General features: G+C 33.1%; 1 non-coding gene across 1 annotated transcript; it reads left to right on the top strand.

Annotated features, from left to right (window-relative positions):
• The first annotated feature begins 20963 nt into the window (after positions 1-20963).
• Positions 20964-21071, top strand: LOC112730928 (small nucleolar RNA R71). Its single transcript, XR_003166729.1, has one exon. It is a non-coding gene; the product is annotated as a small nucleolar RNA R71 (small nucleolar RNA).
• Positions 21072-21690: the final 619 nt, after the last annotated feature.

The following is a 21690-nucleotide window of genomic DNA, read 5'->3' as shown; positions in this document are numbered from 1 at the left end:
TGTGTGCGGGCGCGTCGATGCGCTGCGCCATATGCCCAGCTATTTTCCAGAGAGTTGTGCCAGAATTGTGCCAGTTTTGTGCCTGGGCGCAAGAGCACCCACGCGTACGCGTGGCTGACGCTTGCGCGTCGATGAGTTTTTGGCCATCCGCGCGTTCGCGTGGAGTGCGCGTACGCGTGGCCCTGTTTTCATCCCAAAGTTGATTTTTGAGTTTTAAAAGCCAAATTTCATACTTCTAAGCCTCCGATCTCACCACTTATGTCTTAAATCATTATGATATGCCTAGCATGAGGAAAAGGACTAGTGAATGTGGTAACTTGCGAGTGAAGCAAGGGAAAAATGAATGATCCATGAGGATCAAAGATGATTATGTGAGATGTGGAGGATGGCGGTGGAAGTGCTTGTTATGCCATGGGCCGAAGGGCCGTAATTGTTAATGAATTGGCTGGTTATGGATTTAACCGTGAGCTGGATGGCTGGATTATGCCGTGTGACGGCGGAGCCATGTTTATGGCTAAGTATAAATGCATATATGCTGTTGAATGAATTGTGAATGTTTGCACTTCCACCATTGGAGATGAAGGTTTCCCTGGGTAGTAGCAGTGGCTAGCTACCACGTACTCCAGGTTGAGACTCGAAGCTCTTTTGACCCTATGTCGTAAGTGTGGCCAGGTACTGTGAAAGGCCCGGATGAGCTCGCCCCCATAAATATTCACCAGTGATGGTGATGGATAAATATTCACCAGTGAGGGTGATGGATATGGATCATGATTATGATTAAGTTTATGATGAGTATAACTCGAGTTGGGGATGTACGACAGAGGGACAGTCCAATGGTTAGCTACTAGGACTTGTCGGATTGGCTCTATAACCGACAGATGATATCATCAGCCATTAGGGACAGGCATGCATCATAAGTATACTACATGAATTGTTTGAGATTGCCTATTTGACTGCATATTACTTGCTAATTGTCAAAATGCCTTATCTATTTCTATTTGTAAATCTCTTGTCTGAAATAATTGTGTTTGCTATATTATACTTCTGCTAGTGATTGGGAGGTCTGAAGGAATTGGAAAGGGAAGTATTAGTTAGACTGAATGATCTTTAGTCAGTTGCCACTTACGGTTTAGCTTGTTTATAAGCTTTGATATTTTCTGGAGGAAGTTCTAGGATTGCCTTCGGCTTTCCTCTATTATTATGTATTATATATGTGGAAGCTTTTACCATGCTGGGGACCTCTGGTTCTCACCCATGCGGATTTTGTGGTTTTCAGATGCAGGACGCGAAGCTTCTCGTTGAGGCATGCTGGAGACTTCTGGATTAGCGAAGATCCTTTGTTCTTGGGACTCTGTTTTGGTTTATATATCTTGTTTAGTTACTTTTATCTCCATTAAATAATACAAACTGTGATGACTCCTTCTAGAGGGGATTTTTGGAGAATAGGTTTTCTGTATTTGTGTCCCTTTGGGGTTTCCCCTTATTTTATCATATGTATATATTGCTATGCTCAGGCCGGTTATCTTCGCAGCCGGATTTTGAGTCTTGATATTCCTGTTTTTGACACTCTTTTGTATATATGATCTTGCGTTAGCTTATCCCGGTTCGTCACGTTTATCGATCGGAGTGTTGCGCTTTCGAGTTACGGTTTTTGTTTACCCTCTTTTTCTACAAAGGCTCCTAGTTATAATCAATTATTCATACTACTATACGTACTAAATTTTTGTTTTAGAGGTCGTAATACCTTGCCATCTCTGAATTATGACTTAAGCATAAGACTTTGTATGGTAGGGTGTTACAGATACCAATTTTTTAATTTCGACTTTTCTTTTAATTCTTCTTTCGAAATTTCTACTAACTCTTCATATTTTGCTTCGAATAAGTTTATAATTTGTATAGATTCAATTGGTGGTGCTCTATTCAAAGGATTTTGATAAAAATAATTTGTAACTTCATAATCTGAAGTATTAACCATTTCTACAATTTCTCTTGTATTTGTTATATGATTATTTATTACTAGTCCTTGATGTATATGTATAATTCTGATTTCATATTTATAATTTTTTTAATTCTGTTCTAATTTCTATCATAATTATAATATTCTTTTTTACATGGATTATTATATATATAATCTTTTATCTGTTTGTCTTTTTCTTTAATATAATTTCTTAAATCCTCAATAACTTCTTTTATTTCTACACTTTCTCTTGTTTCTAAATATCTTTCTAATTTTTCAATTTCATTCTCCATCTTTTCTTTCAACAGCTTTAATTCTTTTAAATCGTAATATGGTTTTTCAGGCATTTATAAATTTTCTAAATTTAATTCGAACTTGTTTATAATTATTCTTATTTCTATTTTTTTTATTATAAGATCATCAATTTCGTCCTGAAGATTATTTAATTCTTTTTTATACTCCTCTATTTTATTTTTTAATTTTTTCGCTCTTTTCCTTTTTATTTTATTTTCTGGTTTTTTAATCTTTTTTATGCTTCATAAATTAGGTAATCTTATTATAATTCCTAAAAATAGTTTTGTTTAACATTATTTATTTTAGAATTTCTGCAAACTCTATCATCGATTCATGACTATTTTCTAGAGATTCTATTAATTTTTCTACCTCTTCAACTTCTTTTTTCAGCTTGTTATAGATTATTTTTAGAGCTTCAAATGCTCTTTGATTTATTTCAGAAAACTGCAAATAATTCAAATGATTCTCTCTTTCAAAGAGCTCTTGTTTCTTATCTTGATAAGTTACATATATTTCTTCCTTATCTATTGTCATAATTTAATATTTAGGGTTTTATTTAATTTTTGACCTTTTTTGTTAATTCTTTTATTTCAGAGTTTTCTTCTTTAATTTTTAATTTAGATAAACTTAAAGGACTATTGATTTTAGATTCTCTTATCTGAAAATTTGATAAAAATGATCTTCTTGATGGTTCTTTTAATAATAGAACTGGATTTTCAATAGCTTTATATTTTAGTAATCCTGTTTTTATAATTTTCTGAAATAATTCATCGACATAAATTCTTTCTCTGTTTTTAAATATTATACTATGATGGCTATTTGTTAAAGCATAATTTATTGCATATGTAATTGAAAATGGTTCATCATCTTGTTCCATTAAACTTTTTCTATGAAATTTATAAGCTAAACTTATAGATCTTCCAAGATTTTCAGTTGATAAAGGTATAGCATATCCAAGATGGGCATTAAATTTAACATTTACATTTGCCAAATTTCCATGATCAATTCCAATTATTTGATCTATTAGGTCATCAGTAATTCTTTTGTCACAGATTGCTAAACTTATTGGTGAATTAATTCCTTTCATATATGTATATTTGATTAAGACTTGTATGGTACTAATATGAATCCATCCAATTTTAGATCTTTTTTGTTGATCCTTAATTTTCTCAATCTGTTTACTCAATTCTTCATCATTTATCAAAGCTATTTCAAGTTTTTCATTAGCAGATTTTATTTTTACAGGGGCTTCAAGTTGAATTTTTCCATAGTATATTATATTTTTTCTATTAAAAACTTCTTTTAAAAGACTTTGTTTATTACAATTTTCATTTGATTTGAGATTTAGTTCTATTTTTAGAACAGCCTGTTTTTCATTATCTAATAAAGCAGTTAATCTATAATAATCAGATTTTTCTGTTAATTCTAGGCTTTTTAAATAATTCATAACTAAGAGACTAGGATAAAGATGTACCTTTCTGGAGAAAAACTTCCTTTATTTAGTATATTTTACATAAGTTGTTTTTATCTCCAGAGGGGAGATTGTAGATATTAACTCCAGAGGGGAGTTTAAAACTATTTTTTCCTAAGGGAATTCTTTGTCAGACTACAGAATCGCCTCGGCAGCTTTCTCCTTGCTCTCCTAGCATATGAGTACTCTTAGCCTTCTACTTTCTGTTTTCTGATACTTTCTACAATTGCCTAAGCAATCTATTTATAATGGTTGGGTCTGATGGACAATTCTCATCCTTACCCTTTTTATGAAATTATTGCTTACGTCATTGTTTACTATCTTGCACCAGCTATGTTATTGGTGCTTTATGACCTAAGCGCTTACGTCATTATGCAATAATGTTGAGGGATGCTTCAGATGCACTGTCCTCCTCTTTTATCATGTGGGTGGATCCCATTTCATTATTGTTTTCTTCAGATATTTCTGAGGTGCATAGCTGGCTCCTGTGGTCTTCTCTGTCTTTTATTAAATAGCAAAGATTCCTTCTTATCCCTTCAGGAAGCTTTTCTAAAAGTCCAAATAAATTGTAGAATGCTAATTCAAATTCCACCAAGAGTCTCATTTCTCTTTCTTCAATTTCATTTCTTTTACTGTACACAAGCAGAGTATTTCTACTTTTATAATTAATTCTATTGTGAGATTCCTTTGTTATTTTTTGAGTTCTTTCAAAGACCTTGCTAATGTGCTGGCTAGTCTTCCTTCATGACTGTAAATTGTTAAATCTTGAATTTGATCAATTGGTTGAAAATTTCCTGAAAAAATGGACATGAATATTACTTGGTATGCTGGAACCAAGCATTCTTCTTCTTCATTAAAAATAGGTTGACTATTTGTAAATTTTAGGGATACATCCCTTGGATTTACATTGTCAATCATATTTTTAAATCTCTTTACTGCATCAACAAATCCTGCAGGAAACTCACTAATAATTTTTAGATCATTAAAAATTAAAATTGTATCAATTAATCCATACTGAAAAAACTGATAAGTGTCAGATGGGGAGGCATCTGGAAAAATAACTAGCTTTGTTAGCTGTTCTTTGGCAATAGGATAATATCCCAAAATTGTCCTTTTTTCTTCAATCCAATTCAGGATTATATTAAGGGTTTCTCTGAGATTTGATCTACAGACCATTTTTTTTTCCTTGATTTCAGCCCTTGTAAAAATGTTTATCATTATTCCTATTCTCTGGACTTGAATTGGAGCTTTATCTGCTCTTCTTAGGGTTTGCTTTGGGTGAAGAGATTCATATTCCTTGAAGGACTCCTTTGCCTCTTCCAGCGTTAAAAATCCTCCTTTATGAATTATCTTTGATTGATGTGTGAATGGTGCTGCTTTTTCCCAGGCATCATATACTCCTTTCATGGGGCCATTATAAATTACATAATATTTTTTATCTTGGGTGATTTTTTTAGTAATTTCAGCAATTATTTTATTTTCTGAAATTTTTTCTCCTCCTAGTTTGTCCACCATGCTTAGCTGGCTAAACTCTGATGGTTTTGCTTGTTGTGTTGATTTCATTGCTTCAATGGCCTTCTTGAGGGATTGGATCTGTGTCCTTATTTGCTGACAATGCTTGCATTTTTTGAGTTCTTGCTCATATTTTTGAATTTCTTGATCTAATGCGTTGTAAACGAACTCCATTCTCTTGTTAATGTATCTGCAATAATATTTTTGTCACCCTTGATATATTCAATTTTTATTGGATGTTGTAACAAAAATAATTGCCATCTTACCAATCGACCATGATTATAATCAACTTTTAAATTATATCGTATGAAACCTGTTAGGTAACTTGAATTTGTCCTTAATGTAAATTCTTTGGGTAGTAAATCAATTTTCTATTTTTTAAGAGTTTTAATTGCTGCTAGAGTTTCCTTTTCATGAGTAGTATATCTCTGTTCTGTTGGTGTAAATGTCCCTGAAATATACCTGCAAAGTAATTCCTTTGGAAAATATTTAGAATCTAGTGATTCTTTTTCTTGTTCCAAATTTTTTATAGCTTTCTTAGCTTTTAGACATCCTGACCAGGTTATGTCTGAAGCATCTGTTTCTACTATTAAGTAGTCGTTTTCTTCTTGAATATAAAGTTCTGGAAGCTTTTTACATAATTCTTTGACTTTTTGAATTTGCATACTATCTTTTTCTTCCCATTTTCATTCTTTTTTAGTACTTATTTTTGGAAATAAGTTTTTAGTGTATTCTGTTATATTCTTTAAAAATTCTTGATCAGAAATATAATTTATACACCCTAAAAATCTTTGTAATTGTTTTCTATCTTCTATTTTATTAGAAAATAAATTTACCTTTTCTAAAATATTTGGTTGAAATTTTAACTTTCCTTGAGTGAATAGAATTAATCCAAGAAATTCTATTTCTTGTTTTGCTATTCTTGCTTTCTTTTTGCTAAGAACTAATCCTTTTTCTTTACATCTTTCTAATACTATTAATAATTTTTGAAGATGATCTTCTTTATCCTGTTTTGTAAAAATTAATATATCATCAATGTAAACTAAAACAAATTCATTTAATTCTTTTAGATTTTCTTCCATAAATCTTTGATAAATACCTGGGGCTTGTTTTAATCCGAATGGTAAAACATTCCATTTATAGAGCAACACACTTATTGATTCTTTTGTTGGGCAAGTAAAAGAAGTTAATTTCTTTGTTTCTTCGTCTAAACGAAGTTGCCAATATCCTGATTTTGCATCGAGAGATGAAAACCAAGTTGCTCCTTTGATTTTTTCTAAAATAGAATCTTTTCTTGGAAGTTTATGAGCATCACCAACAGTTGCTTCATTCATCTTCTTATAATTAATTACCATTCTTCGTTTTCCCCTTTTAATTTTATTATTGTTTTCGACATAAAAGGCTGGAGTCGCATGAGAACTTTTACTTAATCTTATAATTCCTTTTTTCAAAAGATCTTTACATTCTAATGAGAACTCCTCTCTATCTCTTATGGAATAAGGGATTTTATTTGGAAGATTTATTTCCTTTGTAGGATCTTTTAATTTAATGCTTACTAATTTTTTATTTGTATTTTTAATATCTAAAGGATTATCAGCGCAAATTTCACCCAAAAGTTCTTCTATTTTTATTTCAAGATTATTTTTTGGGATATTTATCTGAAAATATAAATTTAAATAACATGTTTCTAATATAGAAAATATTTTAAATTTTAAAATCTTATCTATAGTAGTAGTTGGTATTTTTATACGTTTTGATTTTTGATTTATTGAAGAATCGTGTGGAGCTTTTAAAACTATATATGTTAATTCTTGAATGAATGGATGATATAGCTTTAAGAAATTATTTCCTATGATAAAATTCATTCCAGAATCTAACATATATATGGATGGAACAATGAACCTATAATTTTGAATAAATATTTCAACCATTTCTACTTTTTGATCAATTTTATGTATTGATTTGTCAGCTATTCTAACTCTTAACGGTTTCTTTAATTTTTTTCAATCAAGTTTTATATTTGTACTAGAAAAATATTGTGTTGCTCCAGTATCTATGAAAGTATTTATAAACTTTTCTGTTATTTTTATAGAAATAAATATAGCATTATTGCTCAGTCTTTGAGTCTGTTTCTGAGATATATTCAAAAATATAGACTAAATTATCATCTGATTCTTCTAATGGTTCCATAAAACAAGACTTAGCAATTTCTAATTGTTTAGTAAGGTCCTTTTTATCCTTCTTTTTTGGACATTCATTTGCATAGTGTCTTTCTTCTTGGCAATACCAACACTTACAATTTTCTTTTTTATTTGGGCAATAGTTATTTTTTTGTCTTTTGTTTTTATTGTTATTTCTTTTTCTAAAATACCTCTTTTTTCTTCAGTTTGGATAGTATTTTCTTTTTCTAAATTAATATTTTTTTTCTTTAAAAATTTTTATTAAGACCATATTTTTGAGGAATTTCTTCATTATCTTGACAGCAAATTCTAATTATATTTTCAAATCTTTTTTGAGTCGCTTCTTGCATACAACGTTCTTTTATTTCCTCTCTTATTGCAGAGGTTGCTCCGCCAAAATTATTTTCAATTGTTCCTTTATTTATTTCTCTTATAAATCTTCCCATTATAAATTCATTAATAGGGTATGGAAGTTTTGTTATATACATACTAAGATAATGGTCTTTATCTTCTTCTTTTAATTTTATAATAATGTATTCTATATTCACATATATAAGATTCCACATTACATAAATCATATATTTGAATATTAGCTAAATGGTTTTTTGCTTCTTGATATTCTTTATTATAAACTTCTTGTCTATGATCTATAATATTTTTTCTGAAAAATTCTCTATACAGAATCATCATTATATGTAATATCTTATCATAAACTGATGTTTTTATTGCTTCTATTATTTTGTTTTCTATTGATGTCATATAATCTCTTACAGTTCCTTTAGTATGAAACCCTATATAATTCCAGATATCTCCTCCAAACAATTCACTAAGTTTTGGATTAGTAAAGGCTTCTAATAAGAAGGAATTCAACCAGTTCTTGAAAATTTCTTTTTCATTCTTTTTACAGTCTAAATCGAGCATTCTTTCTCCTTCCAGTTCCTGGTTTTAGAAACGTATTTGATGGTATTTTTGTATACTTTGAATTTTTATTCATAAATCCCTTTTTAAAAGCATAATTTTTAAAACCTGTTTCCCATTTAAATTGAGATTGATTATCCTTGGATGTTCCAGCTTCATTTTTTACTTGTATTAGAATTGCTGGTTCTTCATCACTTGAATAGTCTAGAATGTGTTCTTCATTTTTTATATTTTCAGAATTTACTAGTTCTTCTTCTATTTGAAATTCTTGTTCCATAATATTATTTTCTTGAGCCATTTTTAATTGTTTAAAAAGCATTGTAACTTCTTCTAATTTTTCTTAAATATTCATAATTTTAATGGTGGTTTTACTTTTAGTTCTGTTATGTTGGCTATATTTTGAAATTTTTCTTTTTTGGGATTATCTTTTTGAAAATATTTATTTAATATCTGTTCAATTTCGTTTATATTAGGTTTTTCTTTTTCCTTATTTCTTTGAAATTTTATGGATACTAATATTTCTTCAAACATATCTACTATAGAATTTAATTGTGGGTTAAAATTATGATAAAGATGTGGAGAATCATTTCCATGGTAACATTTTTTAGAAACTCCGTGTGAAATATAAGTTTTTTCAGGTTTTTGAAGTCCTTCAATAAAATTTATAGTAAAATAAAAATTTTGAGAAAAATTATTTTGTATTGATTTTAAGAATTCGGTGTCATTACAATTAACATTAGTTAAAATCATTAGTTTTTGATCTATTAATTTTGATAATTTAATTATTTCTTCTCTTAAATCTTCTGATTTACTTTTTTCCATTAGGTGACGCTTTTTTTATAAAATGCTATGATTTTAAGTGTTTTGTAATGAAAAATGTGGCTTAGAATGTATGGTTTAGGTCTTGCCACGTAGGCATCTTTAATAAAAGTTGTTTTTGAGATCTTTTATCTTAGTGGTGGCTAAAAGATAAATGATTGCAATAACAAAAAACGAATTAATTATTTTAAAATTCTGAAGTTATTTAAAATTCTCCGAAGAAATAGCCATCAACAAGAGTGAACATGGCCAGCTCGGTGGGTAAGAAGTCAGACTCAATGAATAGTTTCTTTGACAATTCGACTTTTACAAGATTTTCAGCTGGAGCATGCAAGTTCAGCGAACATCAATAAATAGCAACAATGAGTTGCCTTCTAACTCCCAAACAAGTAAATCGCAAAAGGCCCGTACATCTTAAACTGTAACTCATAAATTTCGTTATATTGGTGCGACTTATATATAGGAAAAAAAAAAGTCTTGACCAAAAAAAAAATATATATATATATATAGGAAAAATAGCATAGTCACATTTAAATGCATATTAAACAAATGTCATATCCATTCTAAGAGATTTAGCTAACTAGTCCTTTCTTTGTTTTCCACCATTTTTAATTAATGTCATATCTGTTCATTCATGCATGTAAATTTTATTGGCATGTCTAAAATAAGCACAATAATTTTGTGCTTATTGAATGTGTTCTATGATGCACGGACGTTGATATGGATATGGAATACGACACAATACGGAATATGCTGACACGCAAATTTTAAAATTTTATGACACAGAGACACTCATACATATAAAATATAAAGTATTTTTTAGACAAATTGTAGTGATTTTTTTTATATTTTCTGATATTAAAATGTAAATAATTTTTTAATTATTTTTAATGTCTTATTTTAATTATATAAATTATTTAAAATATTTTTTGTTTTAATAAATAATAATATATACTATTTTTAAATTTATTTTAAGAATAGATGTTAAGAATAAGACTAAACACGCTGACATGTGATGGTATTTAACTGTGTCCAAGCGTGTATGTCAAGAGAAGAATTTTTTATTTGTTATTAAGACACGGTTAGATACAGCAGACACGCATGTCGGACGAGTGTCGGTGAGTATCGTAGTCGTGTCTGAAATGTTTCCGACACACGGACATAGTAACACAACGAAGTGTCCGTGTTTCATAGAATGTATCTTATATATTATTATAAATCATTTGATTTTATTAAATATAAATCAAAAGCTACCATAAAAAAAGAATATTAGTAGACCATAATAAATATAAAACACACTAATCATCACTAGTATATAAATAAATATCTTTTAATATATAATATTTTAAATGAAAAACATAACTTTTTATTTTCAAATAATAAATATAAAATATATAAATACCAAAAACTATAAATCTTTTTTATTTATTAAGATCAACAATTATCATGCAATAAAAATTTTTATAATATTAAAAAATTATATTAAAATAATATTTTTAACTGCAACATAAAAATATAAAATAATTAAAATTTATTTTATATTATTTAATAAATAATTTAGATTGTTATATCAAAATTTTATTAAATAATTACTTTGTTAAAAATATTATTATATAATATAAATTTTTATTGAAATATTTATAAAAATTTAATTTATCAAAAATATTTATTGAGGTAATTAGTTAATAAAATTTCAATACAAAAATATTATTATATAAATTTGTCGGAAATATTTCAATACAAATTTATATTATATAATAATATTTTTATTAACTAATTACGTTAATAAATATAGTTAAAATAATTTCCGGCAATATTCTCATTCCTGTTTTTTTTTCGGAAGCTACACTCTTAAAATATTTATTGACGTAATTTATTATTAAATATATAAAATAATATTTACACCTTCTAGGAAGCTACACTTTTAAATAAATTACATTTTTATATATATTTCAATAAAAATTTATATTATATAATAATATTTTTAATAAAATAATTATTTAACAAAATTTTAATACAATAATTTAAATTATTTATTAAGTAATATAAAATAAAATTTAATTATGTTATATTTTTATGTTGTAATTAAAAATATTATTTTAATATAATTTTTTAATATTATAAAATTTTTATTGCATGATAATTGTTGATCTTAATAAATAAAAAAAATTTATATTTTTATATTTATATATTTTATATTTATTATTTGAAAATAAAAAATTATATTTTTTATTTAAAGTATTGTATATTAAAAAATATTTATTTATTTATACATTAGTGATGTCTAGTATATTCTATATTTATTATGATCCATCAATATTTTATTTTATAGTAATTTTTTATTTATAATTAATGAAATTCAATAATTTATAATAATAAGACATATTTAATAAGCACAGAGTTTGTTGTGTTTATTTTAGATATATCCAATTCTATTTCAAATGATGTGTAATTTTTTTTAATTGAACAATTTCTAATGCTAGGCATTATATTATAAGTTCATTCATATTCAATATTTGCATACCTAATTTAAGAGTTTTTATTTACTACTTGATTTTCGTCAAATTTTAAACAGGCATATAGCATATTAAAAAGGCACATAATTTCCTACTTAAATAAAGTCTTAGCTGCGTCTATAAACATGTTCAATGTTTGTTCTTTTATAGATATTGTTTGGACAAAAAGATAAATTGATCCTTAATTTTTTAGTCTGCGAATATTTAAGTTCCTAAAGATTTAAAAATACATTTAACTTTCTAACTTTCTCAAAATTTGGACATATCGATCCATGGATTTAATTTGTCCCATTTTAAAAACTCTCCCACATGAACATTCATATCGGCCGAGTCAGTATAATGAGAGTCACATTTAACTTTTTCATTAGGTCTGACAAACTCAAATGAACAGTAAAAATCAATGTATCCAAATTTTAAGAAGGTCAAAAACTTAAATATATGTAAGCCAAAAAGTCAAGCACCTCTTTATCTTTTTCTCTATTAATTGAGTACTTTTAAAATGGACCCAAAAAATTTGTGCTTACTAGATGCTTAACTTTTTATGAAATAGATGAGACTTTTGTTGAATGACAATATATGGTGCCTCTTAATATGTTGCAATTGAATTCAAACCTTAGTAATGGCCAAATAGTGAATAGAACCTTAAATATGTGTATAGTGTGCGTGAGTTTGTGATGTTTAGAATTAGAAGTTGTCTAATTTATCTGACAAAAATAAAATTTTTTTAGAAATGATTAAATTTTATTAAATAAAAATTTAAAGAAATTATAAAACAAAAAATATTAATAGACTTTATAAATATAGAATATATTAATACATGCATACATAAATATATTTAAATATATAATATTTTTAAAATGACAAGTGTAGTTTTTTGTTTTTAAATGAATATAAAACATATAAATGCATACAAAAATATTTTTTATTTAGTTTAATCATTATGCATTGAAAATTTTATAATATTAAAAACTTTATATCAAAATATTAATTTTAATTACAAAATATATATTAATTAAATTGTAAAAATAAATATAAAATATTATTTACAGTCTTCTATCATTTAATGAAATAATAACATAGGGAGGCATTTGCTCTAGAACCTCACTAAAAGAATATTAATTTGTAACTTTCTAAAAACCTTCAAGAACTGTGAGAATTGTTTGTCCTTGGTCTCCTTTTGGAGCTTCTGGACGTGTACTTTGGTACTCTCAGTCTTTTCTGATTTCTCTGACCCTTCAGCAACCTGTACTTCCTCCTTTGCCACTGGTTCACTTACCACTGTGATGACCTTGCACTATTCTCTTGGATTAGGCACTGTGTTACTAGGAAGAGTGTTAGAGAGTCTCTCAGGTATTTGCTTACTCAACTGACCCACTTGTATCTCCAAGTTCCGAAGTGAAGCCCTGGTCTCCTGCATAAAACTGTGAGTATTCTTGGAGAGTTCTGCAACTATAGAGGCTAAGTCAGGAGTATTCTGAGACCGAGTGAGCGCTTGCGGTGGCTGAGAGGCTTGAAATTGGTGGTTATTGAAATTATTCTGATTAAAACTGCCCTGAGAGTTATTGAAGTTTGATTGCTTTTGAGATTGGTCTCTCCACCCAAAGTTAGGATGATTCCTCTATCCCTGATTAAATGTCTTAGAGTAAGGATCATTGTTAGAATTTCTGGAGGAGTTGTCCATGAAATTAACTGGCTCAAGAATAAACTGGCCATGGTTATAAGTCTCACCTTGAGAGAAACCACCACTCATATCATAAGAAGCGTCTTGAGTACTGACGGCTAAGACTTATATTCCACTCAAGTGTTGTGTAATGGCATTGATTTGTTGAGACATAGCCTTATTCTGGGTAAGAATAGCATCCAATGTATCCAACTCAATGACTCCCTTCGTCACAGAGGTCCTTTCAAAAGAGTATAAGTACTGGTTGTTAGCAACCATTTCATTCAGCTCCATGGCCTCATCAGGGGTCTTTTTCATGTGGAATGACCCTCCTATAGAATTATCTAGAGACATTTTGGAAATCTCAGAAACTCCATCATAGAATATCTTCACTTGAATCTAGTCTGAGAACATATCAGGAGGACACTTTCTGAGTATCTACTTATACCTTTTCCAGGCTTTATAGAGAGACTCTACCTCTCTCTGCCTGAAGGTCTGAACATCTGTCCTCAGCTTAATCAGCTTTTGAGGACGAAAGAACTTAGTCATAAACCTGTTGACCACCTTGTGCCAAGTGTCCAAGCTCTCCTTGGGCTGAATATCAAGCCACTGCTTTGCTCTATCCTCATAGCAAATGGAAAGAGAAGTAGCTTGTAGACATTAGGATTCACACCATTAGTCTTCACAATATCATAGATCTACAAGAAATTTGAAATAAACAAGTTGGGATCTTCTTGCGGGAGTCCGTGAAACTAGCAATTTTGTTGCATTAGAGTGATCAACTGAGGTTTCAGCTCAAAGTTGTTAGCAGCAACAGGGGGTACAACAATGCTATTCCCATAGAAATCCAGGCTAGGAGCAGTATAAGAGCCAAGAGTCCTCCTAGGTTGCCCATTAGCATTCTGATTAACAACATTTGCATTGACTGCATTGTTGTTGTTGTTGTTGAGCTCCATAGTGGACTCTTCAACCTCCTTATCAAAATTATCCCTGAGGTTTTCACCAGCTTTATAAGCTCTTGCTTGTTGTAAGCACCACCTCAAAGTCTTTTGGTGCACGAAATTGTGATGTCCAGGCTCGAACAATCCCTGGCAACGTGAGCAACTTGGTACGCGTAATCGTGATTACACTGTAATTATGTAAAATTCATGGCTCTTTCTTTCCCTGGCAATGGCGCCAATAACATGGTGCCAATACCATGGTTCACAACTTCGATACAACTAACCAGCAAGTGCACTGGGTCGTCCAAGTAATACCTTACGTGAGTAAGGGTCGAATCCCACGGAGATTGTTGGTATGAAGCAAGCTATGGTCACCTTGTAAATCTCAGTCAGGCAGATATAAATTGATAATGATGTTTTCGAATAATAAATAATAGAATAGGGATAGAGGTACTTATGTAAATCATTGGTAGGAATTTCAGATAAGCAAATGGAGATGCTTTTCATTCCTCTGAACCTCTGCTTTCCTGCTATCTTCATCCAATCATTCTTACTCCTTTCCATGGCTAGCTTTATGTGATACATCACCACTGTCAATGGCTACTTTCGGTCATCTCTCGGGAAAATGATCCAATACCCTGTCACGGCACGGCTAATCGTCTGGAGGCATCACCCTTGTCAATGGCTTCATCTTATCCTCTCAGTGAATAATATGCTCACGCACCCTGTCACAGCACGGCTATTCATCTGTCGGTTCTCGATCATGCTGGAATAGGATTTACTATCCTTTTGCGTCTGTCACTAACGCCCTGCAATCGCGAGTTCGGAGCTCGTCACAGTCATTCAACCATTGAATCCTACTCGAAATACCACAGACAAGGTTTAGACTTTCTGGATTCTCTTGAATGCCGCCATCATTCTAGCTTATGCCACGAAGATTCTGGTTAGGAGATCTAAGAGATACTCATTCAAGCTTATTTCATGTAGAACGGAAGTGTTTGTCAGGCACGTGTTCATAGGGGAGAATGGTGATGAGCGGCACACATAATCATCACCTTCATCACGTTCTTGGGTGCGAATGGATATCTTAGAAGCGAAATAAGATGAATTGAATAGAAAATAGTAGTACTTTGCATTAATCTTTGAGGAACAGCAGAGCTCCACACCTTAATCTATGGAGTGTAGAAACTCTACCGTTAAAAATACATAAGTGATAGTCCAGGCATGGTCGAGAGGCCAGCCCTCAATTGTGATCTAAGATAGCATACAACTGATCAAAGATGCCTAATACAATAGTAAATGGTCCTATTTATAATAAACTAGCTACTAGGGTTTACATGGGTAAGTAATTGATGCATAAATCCACTTCCTGGGCCCACTTGGTGTGTGCTTGGGATGAGCCTGAGTGTTGCACGTGTAGAGGTCCCTCTTGGAGTTGAACGCCAGCTTTTGTGCCAGTTTGGGCGTTCAACTCTGGTTTTGGCTCCTTTTCTGGCGCTGGACGCCAGGTTTGGGTAGAAAGCTGGCGTTGAACGCCAGTTTACGTCGTCTATTCTTGGCTAAAGTATGGACTATTATATATTGCTGGAAAGCCCTGGATGTCTACTTTCCAACGCAATTAGAAGCGCGCCATTTCGAGTTTTGTAGCTCCAGAAAATCCACTTTGAGTGCAGAGAGGTTAGAATCCAACAGCATCAGCAGTCCTTCTTCAACCTCTGAATATGATTTTTGCTCAAGTCCCTCAATTTCAGCCAGAAAATACCTGAAATCACAGAAAAACACACAAACTCATAGTAAAGTCCAGAAATGTGAATTTAACATAAAACTAATAAAAACATCCCTAAAAGTAGCTAGATCCTACTAAAAACATACTAAAAACAATGCCAAAAAGCGTATAAATTATCCGCTCATCACAACACCAAACTTAAATTGTTGCTTGTCCCCAAGCAACTGAAAATCAAATAGGATAAAAAGAAGAGAATATACTATAAATTCCAAACTATCAATGAAACAGAGCTTTAATCATATGAGCGGGACTTATAGCTTTTTGCCTCTTGAATAGTTTTGGCATCTCACTTTATCCATTGAAGTTTAGAATGATTGGCATCTATAGGAACTTCAGATTTCGAATAGTGTTATTGACTCTCCTAGTTCAGTATGATGATTCTTGAACACAACTTCTTTATGAGTCTTGGCCGTGGCCCTAAGCACTTTGTTTTCCAGTATTACCACCGGAAACATAAATGCCACAGACACATAATTGGGTGAACCTTTTCAAATTGTGACTCAGCTTTGCTAAAGTCCCCAATTAGAGGTGTCCAGGGTTCTTAAGCACACTCTTTTTTTGCTTTGGACCTTGACTTTAACCGCTCAGTCTCAAGTTTTCACTTGACACTTACACGCCACAAGCACATGGTTAGGGACAGCTTGGTTTAGCCGCTTAGACCAGGATTTTATTCCTTTAGGCCCTCCTATCCACTGATACTCAAAGCCTTGGGATCCTTTTTATTTGCCCTTGCCTTTTGGTTTTAAGAGCTTTTGGCTTTTTCTGCTTGCTTTTTTTTTCTATTTTTTTTTCTCGCCTATTTTTTTTTTCTGCAAGCTTTGTTCTTTGCTGCTTTTTCTTGCTTCAAGAATCATTTTTATGATTTTTCAGATTATCAAATAACATGTCTCCTAGTCATCATTCTTTCAAGAGCCAACATATTTAACATTCTTAAACAACAACTTCAAAAGACATATGCACTGTTCAAGCATTCATTCAGAAAATAAGAAGCATTGTCACCACATCAATATAATTAAACTAAGTTCAAGGATAAATTCAAAACTCATGTACTTCTTGTTCTTTTGAATTAAAACATTTTTCATTTAAGAGAGGTGATGGATTCATAGGACATTTATAACTTTAAGACAAAGTTACTAACTACTAATGATCATGTAATGAAGACACAAACATAGATAAGCACATAACATAGAAAACGAAAAACAGAGAAAGCAAGAACAAGGAATGAATCCACCTTAGTGATGGTGGCGTTTCCTTCTTGAGGAACCAATGATGTCCTTGAGCTCTTCTATGTCTCTTCCTTGTCTTTGTTGCTCCTCCCTCATTGCTTTCTGATCTTCTCTTATTTCATGAAGCATGATGGAGTGCTCTTGATGTTCCACCCTTAGTTGTCCCATATTGGAACTCAATTCTCCTAGGGAGGTGTTGATTTGCTCCCAATAATTTTGTGGAGGAAAGTGCATTTGAGGTATCTCCGGGATCTCATGGAAATGAGCTTCTTGCGCCTCTTGAGCTCCATGACTGGGCTCTCTTGCTTGCTCCATCTTTTTCTTAGTGATGGGCTTGTCCTCTTTAATGAGGATATCTCCTTCTATGAAAGCTCCAGCTGAGTAACATAGATGACAAATGAGGTGAGGGAAGGCTAACCTTGCCATAGTGGAGGACTTGTCAGCCACCTTGTAGAGTTCTTGAGGTATAATCTCATGAACTTCCACCTCTTCTCCAATCATGATACTATGGATCATGATGGCCCGGTCTATAGTAACTTCAGACCGGTTGCTAGTGGGAATGATTGAGCATTGAATGAACTCCAACCATCCTCTAGCTACAGGCTTGAGGTCCAATCTTCTTAGTTGAACCGGCTTGCCTTTAGAGTCAATCTTCCATTGAGCTCCTTCTACACATATGTCGATAAGGACTTGGTCCAACCTTTGATCAAAGTTGACTCTCCTTGTGTAGGGGCGTGCGTTCTCTTCCATGTTTGGCAAGTTGAACGCCAACCTCACATTCTCCGGACTAAAATCTAAGTATTTCCCCCGAACCATTGTAACATAGTTCTTTGGATCCGGGTTCTTACTTTGATCATGGTTCTTGGTGATCCATGCATTGGCATAGAACTCTTGAACCATTAGGATGCCGACTTGTTGGATGGGATTTGTTAGAACTTCCCAACCTCAGGGATCACCTTCTTCTTGGCCACAACATCATAGAAGTGGTCTTGATGGGCTTTGGAGATGAACCTTTCCATTTCCCATGACTCGGATGTGGAAGCTTTTTGTCTTCCCTTTCCCCTTTCTAGAGGATTCTCCGGTCTTAGGTGCCATCAATGGTAATGGAAAAACAAAAAAAGCTATGCTTTTACCACACCAAACTTAGAATATTGCTCGCCCTCGAGCAATAAACAAAAGAATAGAAGAAGAAGAAGAAGAAATATGGAGAGGGAGAGGGAGATGTGGTTTCGGCCAAGAGGAGTGTAGAGGGGTGTGTTGTGTGAAGTTGATGAAGAATGGAGGGCTTTATATAGGGAAGGGAGGGGGGTTAAGGTTCGGCCATATGGGTGGGTTTGGGTGGGAAATTGGTTTTGAATTTTGAAGGTAGGTGGAGTTTATGAGGTAGGTTTATGGGGAAGAGTGGATGGATGTGAGTGGTGAAGAGGTGATGGGGAAGAGAGTTTGAGGTGATTGGTGAAGGGTTTTTGGGGAAGAGTGTTTATGGGGTTGTGTGAAAGAAAGTGGTGAGAAGAAGTGAGTAGAGGTAGGTGGGGATCCTGTGGGGTCCACAGATTCTGAGTGGATCCTGTGGGGTCCACAGATCCTGAGGTGTTCAAGGATTTACGTCCCTGCACCCATTAGGCATGTAAAAATGCCTTTGTACCCAACTCTGGGCGTTCAACGCCCATTTGTGTGCCATTTCTGGCGTTGAACGCCAGAACCATGCCTGTTCTGGCGTTCAGCGCCTAGAAGCTGCCCATTTTGGGCGTTCAGCGCCAACACCATGCTCTGTTCTGGCGCTGAACGCCAGATAGATGCTCCTCCAGGGTGTGATTTTTCTTCTGCTGTTTTTGATTCCGTTTTCAATTTTTATATTTATTTTGTGACTCCACATGATCATGAACCTACAAAGACATATAACTAAGGAAAATATAGTTAGATAAATAAAAATTGGGTTGCCTCCCAACAAGCGCTTCTTTAGTGTCAATAGCTTGACAGTGGGCTCTCATGGAGCCTCACAGATGTGCAGAGCTTTGTTGAGACTCTCCAATACCAAACTTAGAGTTTGGATATGGGAGTTCAACACCAAACTTAGAGTTTGGTTGTGGCCTCCCAACACCAAACTTAGAGTTTGACTGTAGGGGCTCTGGTTGACTCTGCTTTGAGAGAAGCTTTTTCTGCTTCCTCTCTATGTTTGCAGAGGGAGATTCTTGAGTTTTAAACACAAGGGAGTCCTCATTCCATCGAAGGACTAGTTCACCTCTGTCAACATCAATCACAGCTCTTGCTGTGACCAGGAAAGGTCTTCCTAGGATGATGGATTCGTCCTCTTCCTTTCCAGTATCCAGGACTATGAAATCAGTAGGGATGTAAAGGCCCTCAACCTTTACTAACACATCCTCTACTTGTCCATAAGCTTGTTTTCTTGAGTTGTCTGCCATCTCTAATGAGATTCTAGCAGCTTGCACCCCATAGATTCCCAGTTTCTCTATTACAGAGAGGGGCATGAGGTTTATTCCTGAACCAAGGTCACACAGAGCCTTAAAGATCATGGTGCCTATGGTACAAGGTATTATGAACTTTCTAGGATCCTGTCTCTTCTGAGGCAATGTCAGTTGATCCAGATCACTTAGTTCATTGATGAACAAGGGAGGTTCAACTTCCCAAGTATCAATGCCAAATAATTTGGCATTCAGCTTCATGATTGCACCAAGAAACTTGGCAGTTTGCTCTTTAGTAACATCCTCATTCTCTTCAGAAGAGGAATACTCATCAGAGCTCATGAAGGGCATAAGGAGGTTCAATGGAATCTCTATGGTCTCTAGATAAGTCTCAGATTCCTTTGGTTCCTCAGAGGGAAGCTCCTTATTGGTCACTAGACGTCCCAGGAGGTCTTCCTCCTTGGGATTCACGTTCTCCTCTCCCTCATTGGGTTCGGCCATTTTGCTTATGTCAATGGCCTTGCACTCTCCTTTTGGGTTCTCTTCTGTATTGCTTGGGAGAGTACTGGGAGGGATTTCAGTGATCCTTTTACTCAGCTGGCCCACTTGTGCTTCCAAATTTCTAATGGAAGACCTTGTTTTATTCATGAAACTCACAGTGGCCTTAGATAGATCAGAGACTAAGTTTGCTAAATTAGAAGCATTTTGTTCAGAGTTCTCTGTCTGTTGCTGAGTGGATGATGGAAAAGGTTTATTATTATTAAACCTGTTTCTTCCACCATTATTAAAGCCTTGTTGAGGCTTTTGATCCTTCCATGAGAAATTTGGATGATTTCTCCATGATGAGTTATAGGTGTTTCCATAAGGTTCACCTAAGTAATTCACCTCTGCTATTGCAGGGTTCTCAGGATCATAAGCTTCTTCTTCATAAGAAGCCTCTTGAGTACTGTTGGATGCAGCTTGCATTCCATGCAGACTCTGAGAGATCATATTGACTTGCTGAGTCAATATTTTATTCTGAGCCAATATGGCATTCAGAGTATCAACTTCAAGAACTCCCTTCTTCATAGGCGTCCCATTACTCACAGGATTCCTTTCAGAAGTGTACATGAACTGGTTATTAGCAACCATGTCAATGAGTTCTTGAGCTTCTGCAGGCGTTTTCTTTAGGTGAATGGATCCACTTGCAGAAGTGTCCAGTGACATTTTTGATAGCTCAGATAAACCATCATAGAATATATCCAGGATGGTCCATTCTGAAAGCATGTCAGAAGGACACTTTTTGGTCAACTGTTTGTATCTTTCCCAAGCTTCATAGAGGGATTCACCTTCTTTCTGTCTGAAGGTTTGAACATCAGCTCTAAGCTTGCTCAGCTTTTGAGGAGGAAAGTACTTGGCTAAGAAAGCCGTGACCAGCTTATCCCAAGAGTTCAGGCTGTCTTTGGGTTGAGAATCCAACCATAATCTAGCTCTGTCTCTTACAGCAAAAGGGAAAAGCATGAGCCTGTAGACTTCAGGATCTACTCCATTAGTCTTAACAGTATCACATATCTGCAAGAATTCAGTTAAGAACTGAAAAGGATCTTCAGATGGAAGTCCATGAAACTTGCAGTTCTGCTGCATCAGAGAAACTAATTGAGGTTTCAGCTCAAAGTTGTTTGCTCCAATGGCAGGAATGGAGATGCTTCTTCCATGTAAATTGGAATTAGGTGCAGTAAAGTCACCAAGCATCTTCCTTACATTATTATTATTTTCGGCTGCCATCTCCTTTTCCTGTTCGAAAATTTCTGAAAGGTTATTTCTGGATTGTTGTAATTTAGCTTCTCTTAATTTTCTCTTCAGAGTCCTTTCAGGTTCTGGATCTGCTTCCACAAGAATGTTCTTATCCTTGCTCCTGCTCATATGACAAAGAAGAAGGCACAGAAAAATAATAATAATAATAGAGATCCTTTATACCACAGTATAGGGATCCCTGTGTGAGTAAAAG

Source organism: Arachis hypogaea, chromosome 12 (genome assembly GCF_003086295.3).
Source record: "Arachis hypogaea cultivar Tifrunner chromosome 12, arahy.Tifrunner.gnm2.J5K5, whole genome shotgun sequence".
NCBI classification, from domain to species: Eukaryota; Viridiplantae; Streptophyta; class Magnoliopsida; order Fabales; family Fabaceae; genus Arachis; species Arachis hypogaea.
This window is presented reverse-complemented; position numbering and strand designations above follow the sequence as displayed.